Source organism: Macaca nemestrina, chromosome 12 (genome assembly GCF_043159975.1).
Source record: "Macaca nemestrina isolate mMacNem1 chromosome 12, mMacNem.hap1, whole genome shotgun sequence".
Classification (NCBI taxonomy): Eukaryota; Metazoa; Chordata; class Mammalia; order Primates; family Cercopithecidae; genus Macaca; species Macaca nemestrina.
In genome coordinates this window covers 18075692-18087781 of record NC_092136.1, presented here as the reverse complement: position 1 = coordinate 18087781, position 12090 = coordinate 18075692, and the positions used below count along the sequence as shown (strand labels likewise).

General features: G+C 46.9%; 1 protein-coding gene across 36 annotated transcripts in view; it reads right to left on the bottom strand.

The window, feature by feature from the left end:
• LOC105471691 (CUGBP Elav-like family member 1) overlaps positions 1-1892 on the bottom strand; it is a 93979-nt gene extending 92087 nt beyond the window's left edge. For 18 of the 36 annotated variants that reach the window (XM_071074642.1, XM_071074656.1, XM_071074668.1 and 15 more), the window contains exon 1: positions 1741-1891. The gene's annotated coding sequence lies outside the window, so the exon portion shown is untranslated. Of the gene's footprint in view, positions 1-1740 lie in introns of all 36 variants that reach the window. The other 18 variants (XM_024789707.2, XM_071074660.1, XM_071074662.1 and 15 more) reach the window with 6 other exon arrangements.
• Positions 1893-12090: the final 10198 nt, after the last annotated feature.

Sequence of the window (12090 nt, the reverse complement as noted above, 5' to 3'; positions counted from 1 at the left end):
TTGAGGTCTATGCTCTGGGCCTAAGGCCATTCTTAATGGAAACAGGTGGTGGACTGTCATGAGAAAAGAACCACTAGGGGAACCATAACCTTCCTGGTTAAAGCAACAGCTGAAAGCTCCAGCTTTGCTTTACCAACAGTGCTGCTTTAATCTTGGCTAACTCATCATCAGAAACCACATACTAGGGAAGTAAAGCCAGAAGAATACAAAAATTAGCATGAGAAGAAAATCACCGTAGCAACAGTTTGTGCACGCTATAGTAATCCCATGATTTTCTAAGTGGACTCATTAATGCTAAAACAGAAAGGGTGATTCTATATGGAGACGCCTTCATTCTCACCAAGGATTAATGGAGAGGCTGAAACTTCCATAGCACTTAGAGAGAAACTACACTTGTGGGCAAGGGGAAAGCATGCAATTAAAGCCTTCCCAATTCACGGGTAATCAAAGACAGTGAAAAGACCTTCAAAAGGTGAAGTTCCGGTCGGTCGGACGCGGTGGCTCACGCCTGTACTCCCAGCACTTTGGGAGGCGGGTGGATCACCCGAGGTCAGGAGTTCGGGAACATCTAGCCTGATCAACATGGTGAAACCCCGTCTCTACTAAAAATACAAAAATTAGCCGGGAGTGGTGGCGCATGCCTGTAATCCCAGCTACTTGGGAGGCTGAGGCAAGAGAATCGCTTGAACCTGGGGAGGTTGCAGTGAGCCGAGATCGCGCCACTGCACTCCAGCCTAAGCAACAAGGGCGAAACTCCGTCTTAAAAAAAAAAAAAAAAAAAAATGAAGTTCCTGTAAAAGATTGAGTATTCGTAACCTCTTACACTGCACACATTATAAAGCATTTCATGCTCCTTAAAACTGTTATACAGTCTTTTTACTCGAAGGTAACAAACCTACAGCTCTCTCCTGGCGAGAAAGAGATTCCATTTTGCGGAAACAGATTCCAATCCAAATCTCACCACATTACCCTCAACTATGGGTATGAGCCTAAACCAATGAGAAGCTCCTTGGTGCATGTGCAATGGTCTCCGAGAACTAAAACAACATCCTGCCCGAAAGACCACAACCAAGACACCACCGGTTTTAAATTCAAAGCCTGTTCCCTAGCGAAGAAAGCGCTTTAATGTGTTCCCCGCGCTCCCGGGTGCGAGATTCCTGCCCAGCTACTAGGCCACGACAGGGTGAGCACCTGATGTGGGGGGAGGGCAAGCCAAGGCCCTAGCGGATCTAGGGCGAGAAACGAGGGGCTCTCGAGGCTCCAGAAAAGCGCTGCCTTTTAGGGGCGGAGACCCTTCGGTACCCACAGTGGTGAACACCAAGAACACGTGAGGCGACAGGGGCAGAGATGGGGTGTCCCGGGCAGGAAGCCTGGGTCCAGCACGGCAGCCAGAAAGAGGAGGAAAACGGAGCTAGCACTGGGTAGGGAACGAGGCCTTTGAGCCCAGAGGGTGAAGGTAAAGGGCGCGGGGAGAAGAAGCAAGGCCACGAGGAGGGCGGGTCTCCCAGGGCGCGGGGGCACGCGCCGGGCAAGCCCGACAGGACCCGGGGAGCCTGGGACCCCGACATGCAGGAGGAGATCGCAGCCCTGCCCCAGGACGCAGAGAACGAGGAGAGGCCGCGCCCGGAGGGCCCTGTGACCCGCGGCCTCCCGAACCGGACCCGCCCCGCGGCGCCTCCCTCTTGCCTTCTTTCCCTCCCTCCCTCTCGCGGCCCGTTATCCTGCGCCCGCAGCACTCACCAGCGGCTGCACCTGAGCCCGCCGCTGCCTCAGCTGCTACCTGCGCCTCCGCAGCCGCCGCCGCCGCCGCCGCCTCGCTGCTGAGGCCGAATCCCGGGGGAGCCTCCGCGTCCCGCCGCCGCTGCAGCCGCTGCCGCCAGAGCAGAACACCCCAAAATGGCGGCACTTCCGGCACCTACCACCGGCGGGGAGGGCGGAGGAGGAGGGGGAGCGCGACGAAGGGGAACGTATCACCGCGGTGCCGCCCGCAGCGCAGATGCGAGCGGAGCGCGGCGTAGGGGCGGGCCGAGCGTCGGGCACTGCAGCGCCCCCTCGGGCGGGGAAGTGGAGGAGCTGCCGCGCCTAAGCCCCTGGGGCCGCGGGCGGAGCCCTCAGCCGAAGGAGCTGCAGGGGCACATCTCTTTGTCTCCGAGCCCTACTGGAGGGAAGAGCCAGGCCTGGGAATCAAGTTCTTGACTCCGCCCACCGCACCCACAGGAGCGCTAGATGACCCTGGTGGGCAAGGAGGCACCTCTACTGGGCACTGAGTAGGAGCATAATAAGATATTTGTTGAATAAATGGATGAGTGAAGGAGTGACTGGTGCTTGGCCAGCGTTGGGCACATGGCACGCCCCTTTTTGCCCCAACAGATAAGCAACAGCATCCAGGCCTTCCTTCTTTGCTGGGATGTGGATATGTGTGTTCCAAGTGCAGGGAGTGCCTTTTAGCAAGATAATCAGTGTGAACGCACAACCTGGCAACGATCGCTGCGACATCAGGAAGTTCACAAAGATTCTATTAAGAGACCGATTGCTCAGCCATAACCTGCTTTTCCCAGAAAAAAAAAAATGTATATATATTTTCTTAACAACTCAGGTTAGGTCTTTAAAGACTTCCTCCCGAGTTACTCAGGAATCCCTGGGTGTAGATGGAACGCAAGCAGTACAGTTTGTTGTTGTTTGAGCCAATGTTTATTACGTAGGTTCCAGACCTTGTGAGGCAGTTAAATGCAGGTTAACAAAACTTTGTTCTGGAAGCTTTTGGCCCCATCAACATGCAAATAACTCATGCGATGGTTTCTCTGCAACATCATCTGGCTTCCCAGAGAATATAATTTTTTTATACCCACAAATACTGATTATATCCTACCTTACCACAAACAAGTGGGCTTCCAAGCAGAAGCCTCAAGGCCTCAAGGGTTTTCCTCTGTCGCCTTTGGAGGGGAAAAAAAAACTAACCACAGTTTTTCTGGTACCGTTTAGTCCTTAAATTGTACATGATCATATTCCCTAATTGTACTGGGTAGTTTTATATACATTCATAATGCTGATAATATGATCTTGTTCTTGTTAATAGTTTTATGTGTAATTGACTGAAAACATTCTGTATTTATAGACCATTATAGCTTACAGAATGTTGTCAAAAATATTACCATATATTTCCTCCTATAGGTTATAGAAATGTTTCAAGCAGAGAATCTGTCTCCTTTTGTGCTCCATAGAATCATGTGGATATCCACATGGCTCACTTCCTCATCTCCTTCAGACTTTGACTTAAGTGTCACCTTCTTAGTCCACTTTTCCCTGAGCACCCTATTTTACATTGCTCACATGCATGGCATACGTATGCACACTATGCACACACATACACACACCCCCATGCTTTCAATCCCACTTTCATTTTTATCCAAAACACTTATCATTATCTAACACAGTTTTGTTTTGTTTTTTTGGGTTGTTTTTTTTTTTTTTTTTTTTTTTTTTTGAGACAGTCTTGCTCTTGTCACCCAGGCTGGAGTGCAGTGGTGCAATCTTGGCTCACTGCAACATCCACATCCCAGGTTCAAGCAATTTTCCTGCCTCAGCCTCCCAAGTAGCTTACAGGCGCCCGTCACCACGCCTGACTAATTTTTGTATTTTTAGTGGAGACAGGGTTTCACCATGTTGGCCAGGCTGGACTCAAACTCCTGACTGCAAGTGTTCTGCCTGCCTCTGCCTCTCAAAGTGCTGGGATTACAGGCGTGAGCCACTGCACCTGGCCTCACAGTATATTTTGTACTTACATATTTTACTTGTTTTATTGACAGTAGCCCAGAAGGTAAACCAAAAGGTAAACTTCATGAGGATAGAGGTTTTGTCTGTTTTATTTCACTGCTCTATCCTCAGGGCCTCGATAATGCCTAATCCATAGTACATGCTGAATAAATATTGTTGACTTAATTAATAGGTATATCTAAGTGCCAGGTATGGAAAACGAATGAAATGTTCAGCCTTTAGAAGCTTCTTGGAACCTGTCCATGAGCTAAATAAGGACAGGCACCACGCCCATCTTGTTATATCTCCAGTGCTTTTCACAGTATCTGACTCAATAAATATTTCTTGAAGAGCAACTAGAAACTTTTCCATACCCATCTTGTTATTCTCCTAATATCGCTGTTGCTTTTCATTGTATCTAACTCAATAGATACTTCTTGAAGAGCAACCAGAAGCTTTTTCCTATTCTATCTGCACCTTGACTTAGGGCTCCCATTTGCAAGGGAGGAACTTGCAAGGTATTAATATCACTCTTGCATTGAGTTACCGAGGAAGGCCACAGCCTGTTAGCCCAAGGTTGGGGGGAAGAACAATTACATGAAGAACGCAAATAGATTTTGTAACTTCAAAAGGTTTCAGCAGCATAGACAAAATGCTAAACAATCCAAATACAAAAAAAAAAAAAAAAAAAAAAAAAAAGCCTAGTGTGAGATTTAACAGTATGTAAAGCTTCCTGTTTCATGTTTTGCCTTACAAATAGATTAAGATTTATTTTTTAAAAAAGCCAGTGTTGGCCAGGCGCAGTAGCTCATGCCTGTAATCCTAGCACTTGGGGAGGCCGAGGCAGATGGATTACCTGAGGTCAGGAGTTCAAGACCAGCCTGGCCAACGTGGCAAAACCCTGTCTCTACTGAAAAATACAAACATCAGCCGGGCATGATGGCAGGTGCCTGTAGTTCCAGCTACTCAGGAGGCTGAGAAAGAATCACTTGAACTTGGGAGATAGTGGTTGCAGTGAGTCGAGATCGAACCACTGCACTCCAGCCTGGGCGACAGAGCAAGACTCTGTCTCAAAAAAAAAAAAAAAAAAAAAATAGCCAGTGTTAGTAAGAGTGCAGAGAAATAGACTTCTCCAAGTGGTGGAGGGAGTAAAGTTCAGGTAATCTGCCTAGAGGAATCTGAACTTTTACATACCTTTCTAGGAATTTATCCTAAGGAAAGATTCATGGATAATGGCAGAGACTGTAACATGTTTTATTTTTTATTTTTATTTTTCTAGACACAGGGTCTTGCTCTGTCACCCAGCCTGGAGTGTAGTGGTGCTATCATAGCCACTGCAACCTTGAACTCCTGGGTTCAAGCGATCCTTCCACCTGAGCCTTGTGAGTAGCTGAGATCACAGGTGTGTGCCACCATGTCCAACTAATTTTTTTTCTTTTGTAGAGACAGGGGTCTCACTATGTTGCCCAGGCTGGTCTCAAACTCTTGAGCTCAAGCGACCCTCCCCACTCGGCCTTCCAAAGTTTTGGGATTACAGGTGTGAGCCATGACACCTGGCCATAACATTGTTTAAACAGCATAAAATTTGATATAAAAGGAGACTGATAAATTATAGTTCATTCATAGCCATATAACAATAGAGAAATAATTATAGAGGAGATGATGATAGCCAGGCATGATGGCTTACTCCCATAATCCCAGCTACCTTGGAGGGCAAGGCAGGAGGACTGTTTGAGGCCAGGAGTTCAAATCCAGCCCAGGCGACATAATAAGACACCATCTCCACATAAATAAAAAATTTAAAAATGTTTGCCTGGCATGGTGGCATGCACATCTGCAGTTCCAGCTTCTTAAGAAGCTGAGGTAGGAGAACCCCTTCAGCCCAGGAGTTCCAGGTTGCAGTGAGCTATGATCATGACACTGCACTCCAGCCTAGGCAACAGAGTAAGACCCTGTCTCTATTTGGTTTTTATTTATTTATTTATTATTAATTTTTTTTTTTTTTGAGACGGAGCCTCGCTCTGTTGCCCATGCTGGAGTGCAGTGGCACCACCTTGGCTCACTGCAACCTCTGCCTCTCAGATTCAAGCGATTCTGCTGCCTCAGATCCGGAGTAGCTGGGATTACAGGCAAGCGCCACCATGCCTGGGTAATTTTGTATTTTTAGTAGAGTCAGGGTTTCGCCATGTTGGTCAGGTTGGCCTTGAACTCCTTACCTCAGGTGATCCACCCACCTAAGCCTCCCAAAGTGCTGGGAGCCACCGCGCCTGGCCTATTTACTTTTCTTTCTTGGTTTTTTTTGTTTGTTTTTTGGTTTTTGTTTGAGATGGAGTCTGGCTCTGTGGCCCAGGCTGGAGTGCAGTGGCACAATCTTGGCTCACTGCAACCTCCCCTTCCCAGGTTCAGGTGATTCTCCTGCCTCAGCCTCCTGGGTTGCTGGGACTACAGGCGCATGCCACTAAACCTGGCTAATTTCTTGTATTTTTAGTAGTGGCGGGGTTTCACCGTGTTAGCCAGGATACTCTCAATCTCCTGACACCGTGATCCGCCCGCCTTGGCCTTACAAAGTGCTGCGATTACAGGCGTGAGCCACCATGACCGGCCTGTTTTTCTTTTTAAAGAGACAAGATCTTGCTATATTGCCCAGGCTCGTGTGCAGTGACTTTTCACAGGCATGATTCCACTACAGATCAGCATGAGATTTTTGACCTGTTCCATTTCCAGCCTGAAATGGTTCACCACTGCTTAGGTAACCTGGTGGTCCCCCACTCTCTGGAGGTCATGATGTTGATGCTGAACTTAGTGCAGACACCTGATTGACATAGTGCACTATAGCCCAGAACTTCTGGACTCAAGTGATTCCCCTGCCTCAGCCTCCCGAGTAGTTGGGACTTACAGGCACATGCCACCTCGCCCTGCCCTTGTCTCTAAAAGAAAAAAAGAAAACTCTTTTTTTTTTGAGACGGAATTTCACTCTTGTTGCCCAGGCTGGAGTGCAATGGTGCAATATCAGCTCACTGCAAATTCTGCCTCCCGGGTTCAAGCAATTCTCTTGCCTCATCCTCCCGAGTAGCTGGGATTACCTGTACCCACCACCATGCCCAGCTAATTTTTTGTATTTTTAGTAGAGACAGGGTTTCTCCATGTTGGCCAGACTAGTCTTGAACTCCTAACCTCAGGTGATCTGCCCGCCTCAGCCTCCGAAAGTGTTGGAATTATAGGTGTGAGCCACCGCGCCTGGCCAGAAAGAAAACTCTTAAGGCCTGGTTATATTCAGGTGGTGCTGCAAGCATCACACTGCATCACATCTGGAGGCCTATAGCCTATGACGTCAGGTTGTCTGTCCTGTTTTTAGTGACACAGACTCATCCGTGGTTGAGGTGGCCTCAGCCTGATCCCTCTGTGGTCAAGTTTCCTATAAGTGTTTCATCTAATGCTTTTATCCATTGATGGCTATTAACTAGATCCATTATTTTACCAAAATGCAGACTTTCTGATTTTATATGTATATAAAATATATAATATACACACTATATATAATGTATAATATACATACTATATGTAATATATAATGCATTCTATATATAATGTGCATTCTATATAATATATAACATGCATACTATATAATAGATATATGATATACAATATATAATATACATATATAATGTACATACAATATATAATATACATATATAATATGCATATTATATATAATATACATATAACATATAACACATATAATTTATAATATACATATCATATATAATATACATATCATATAATATACATATTATATAATGTACACATCACTGCACTCCAGCCTGGGTGACAGAGTGAGACTCTGTCTCAAAAACAAAAAACAAAACATTTTCTAGTTATAATATTATATAGTTATAATGACCTTTATCAATATGTGTACATGAATATACAAAGACCACATGTTGTATGATCCATGTATATGAAATGTTTGGAATAGGCAGGTCCACTGAGACAGAAAGTCAATTCGTGGTTGTCAGGTAATGAGGGAATGGGGAGTGATTGCTAATGGGTATAGGATTTCTTTTAGGGATGATGAAATTTTCTAAAATTAGATATTGGTGATGGTTGTGCAACCCTGTGAGTATATTAATAAACACTGAATTGTATAGTTAGGAGGGTGATAAGGCATATGCATTATACCTCAATAAAGCTGTTACCAAAAAAAATGTTAACATTGGAGGGGGAAGGACATAATGGACTCTCAGTACTATTTTTAAAACCTTTCTGTGCATCTAAATTATTCCACATTTAAAAGTTTATTCCTGGCCGGGCGCAATGGCTCAGGCCTGTAATCCCAGCATTTTGGGAGGCCAACGCGGGTGGATCACGAGGTCAGGAGATTGAGACCATCCTGGCTAACACGGAGAAACCCCATCTCTACCAAAAATACAAAAAATAAGCCGGGCGTGGTGGCGGGCGCCCATAGTCCCAGCTACTCGGGAGGCTGAGGCAGGAGAATGGCATGAACCCAGGAGGCAGAGCTTGCAGTGAGCCAAGACCACGCCACTGCACTCCAGTCTGGGCAACAAAGCGAGACTCCGTCTCAAAAAAAAAAAGTTTATTCCACAAAGAGACACCACACCCACTAAAATGGCTATAATGAAAGACAGATAATAAGTGTTGGCGACCATGTGGCATGGCAACATTGGAACCCTCCATACTCTCCTGGTGGGAATGCAAAAAGGTGCAGTCACTTTGGAAAACTGACAGTTCTTCTAAAGGTTAAACATAGTAATACTCTATAACCTCATAATTCCATGATTAGTCAAATATACAAAAGAAATGAAAACCTATGTCCAGAAGTTGTATGCAGATGTTCCCAGCAGCATTGTTCAACATAGCCAAAAATGGAAACAACTCAAATGTCCATCAACTGATAAACGGATAAAAACATGTGGTCTGTCCATATATTGAAATATTATTTGGCAATAAAAAGAAGGACAGTCTGGCCGGGCGCGGTGGCTCAAGCCTGTAATCCCAGCACTTTGGGAGGCCGAGGCGGGCGGATCACAAGGTCAGGAGATCGAGACCACAGTGAAACCCCGTCTCTACTAAAAATACAAAAAATTAGCCGGGCACGGTGGCGGGCGCCTGTAGTCCTAGCTACTCAGGAGGCTGAGGCAGGAGAATGGCGTGAACCCAGGAGGCGGAGCTTGCAGTGAGCCGAGATCGCGCCACTGCACTCCAGCCTGGGCAACAGCGTGAGACTCCGTCTCAAAAAAAAAAAAAAAAAAGAAGGACAGTCTGATACTTGCTACAACATGGACGATCCTTGAAAACATTCTAAGCATAAGACAGATATCTCTAAGCAAAGAGATATCTATTAAGAAAAAAAGGCTGGGTGTGGTGGCTCACACCTGTAATCCCAGCACTATGGGAGGCTGAGATGGGCGGATCATGAGGTCAGAAGATTGAGACCATCCTGGCTAAGACAGTGAAACCCCATCTCTACTAAAAATACAAGCCGGGCGCGGTGGCTCAAGCCTGTAATCCCAGCACTTTGGGAGGCCGAGGCGGGCGGATCACAAGGTCAGGAGATCGAGACCACAGTGAAACCCCATCTCTACTAAAAATACAAAAAATTAGCCGGGCACGGTGGCGGGCGCCTGTAGTCCTAGCTACTCAGGAGACTGAGGCAGGAGAATGGCGTGCGGAGGCAGGAGGCGGAGCTTGCAGTGAGCCGAGATCGCGCCACTGCACTCCAGCCTGGGCAACAGCGTGAGACTCCGTCTCAAAAAAAAAAAAAAAAAAAAAAATACAAACAATTAGCCAGATGTGGTGGCGGGCGCCTGTAGTCCCAGCTACTCAGGAGGCTGAGGCAGGAGAATGGTGTAAACCCGGGAGGCGGAGCTTGCAGTGAGTCGAGATTGTACTCCAGCCTGGGCAACAGAGAGACTCCGTCTGAAAAAAAGGAAAAGAAAAAGAAAAACAAAAAAAGGCCACATGCAGTTGCTAACACCTGTAATCCCAGCACTTTGGGAGGCCCAGGCGGGCAGTTCACCTGAGGTCGGGAATTCGAGACCAGGCTGACCAACATGGAGAAACCGTCTCTACTAAAAATATAAAATTAGTTGGGAGTGGTGGTGCATGCCTGTAATCCCAGCTATTAGAGAGTCTGAGGCAGGAGAATTGCTTGAACCTGGGAGGCGGAGGTTGCAGTGAGCTGAGATCATGCCATTGCACTCCAGCCTGGGCGACAAGAATGAAACTCCATCTCAAAAAAAAAAAGGGTGGGGTGGCTCACGCATGCAATGCCAGCACTTCGAGAGGCTGAAGCAGGAAGATCACTTGAGTCCAGTAGTTCGAGATCAACCTGGACAATATGGTGAAAGCCCATCTCTACCAAAAATACAAAAATTTGCCACCAGGTGTGGTGGTGCGCACCTGTGGTCCCAGCTACTCAGGAGGCTGAGGTGGGAGAATTGCTTGAGCCCAGGAGGTGGAGGTTGCAGTGAGCTAAAATCACACCATTGCACTCCAGCCTGGGCAACAGGAGTGAAACTCTATCTCAAAAAAAAAAAAAAAAAAAAAAAAAGAAGAAGCCAGATACAAAGAACACATATTGTATGACTCCATTTATTTGAAATACACTAGGCTAGACACAGTAGTTCAGACCTATAATCCCAGTACTTTGGGAGGCCAAATCGGGAGGATTGTTTGAGCCCAGGAATTCAAGATCACTTTGTTTTGTTTTGTTTTGTTTTTTGACATGGTGTCACCCAGGCTGAAGTGCAGTGGCGTGATCTTGGCTCATCACAACCTCTGCCTCCCGGGTTCAAGTGATTCTCCTGCCTCAGCCTCCCGAGTAGCTGGGATTACAGGCGCCCACTATTATACCTGGCTAATTTTTGTATGTTTTTAGTAGAGATGGGGTTTCTCCATGTTGACCACGCTGGTCTCAAACGCCTGACCTCTGGTGATCTGCCTGCCTCAGCCTCCCAAAGTGCTGGGATTACAGGAGTAAGCCACTGTGCCCAGCCCTGAGATCAGTTTGGGCAACACAGTGAGACCCCATCACCACAAATAATAAAAAATTAGCCAGGCATCGTGGCACACGTCTGTAGTCTCAACTCCTTGGGAGGCTGAGGTGGGAAGATTGCTTGTACCCAAAATGTCAAGGCTACAGTGAGTCATGGTCACGCTGCCACTGTGCTCTAGTCTAGGTGACAGTGAGACCCTGTTTCCTAGAAAAAAAAAAAAAAAAGAAGAAAAGTAAAAAGAAGAAATGCCCTAAACATGCTAAACATGTAAATCTATAGAGTCAGAAAGTAGGTTAGTGTTTGCCTAAGGCTGGAGGATGATTGGGAGAAAATGGTGTCTCTGCTAATGGATATGGGGCTTATTTTGAGGGCAATGAAAATATTCTAAAATCAGGTCGGGGGTGGCTCACGCCTGTAATCCCAGCACTTTGGGAAACCAAGGCGGATGGATCACCTGAGGTCAGGAGTTTGAGAGCAGTCCGGCCAACATGGCGAAACCCTGTCTCTACTAAAAGCACACAAAAAATTAGCCGGGCATAGTGGTGGGCACCTGTAGTCCCAGCTATTGGGGAGGCTGAGGCAGGAGAATTGCTTGTACCCGGGAGGCGGAGGTTGCAGTGAGCCGAGATGGCGCTACTGCACTCCAGCCTAGGCAACAGAAGGAGACTACATCTCAAAAAAGAAAAGAAAATGAATCTTTTAAAACCACCAGATGGGCCAGGTGGGGTGGCTCATGCCTGTAATCCCCGCACTTTGGAAGGCCAAGGGGGATGGATCACCTGAGGTCAGGAGTTTGAGACCAGCCTGGCCAACATGGTGAAACCCCATCTCTACTAAAAATACAAAAATTAGCTGGGAGTGGTGGCATGTGCTTATTATAATCCCAGCTACTTGGGAAGCTGAGGCAGGAGAATCACTTGAACCCAGGAGGCGGAGGTTGCAGTGAGCCAAGATCTTGCCACTGTACTCTCCAGTCTGGTGACAGAGCGAGACTTTGTCTCAAAAACAAAAACAAACGAACAAAAATAGCCAGGAGTGACGGTGCACACCTGTAGTCCCAGCTACTAGGGAGGCTGAGGCAGGAGAATCACTTGAACCAGGGAGGCAGAGATTGCAGTGATCTAAGATAGTGCCACTGCACACCAGCCTGGGCCACAGAGTAAGACTCTGTCTCAACAACAACAAACAGAAAAAAAAACACCAGATGCCTGTTTCAGAGAAAGATTTAAATATAAATAGGCCCACCGAGTGGCTCATGCCTGTAATCCCAGCACTCTGAGAGGCCGAGGCAGGTGGATCACCTGAGGTCAGGAGTTCG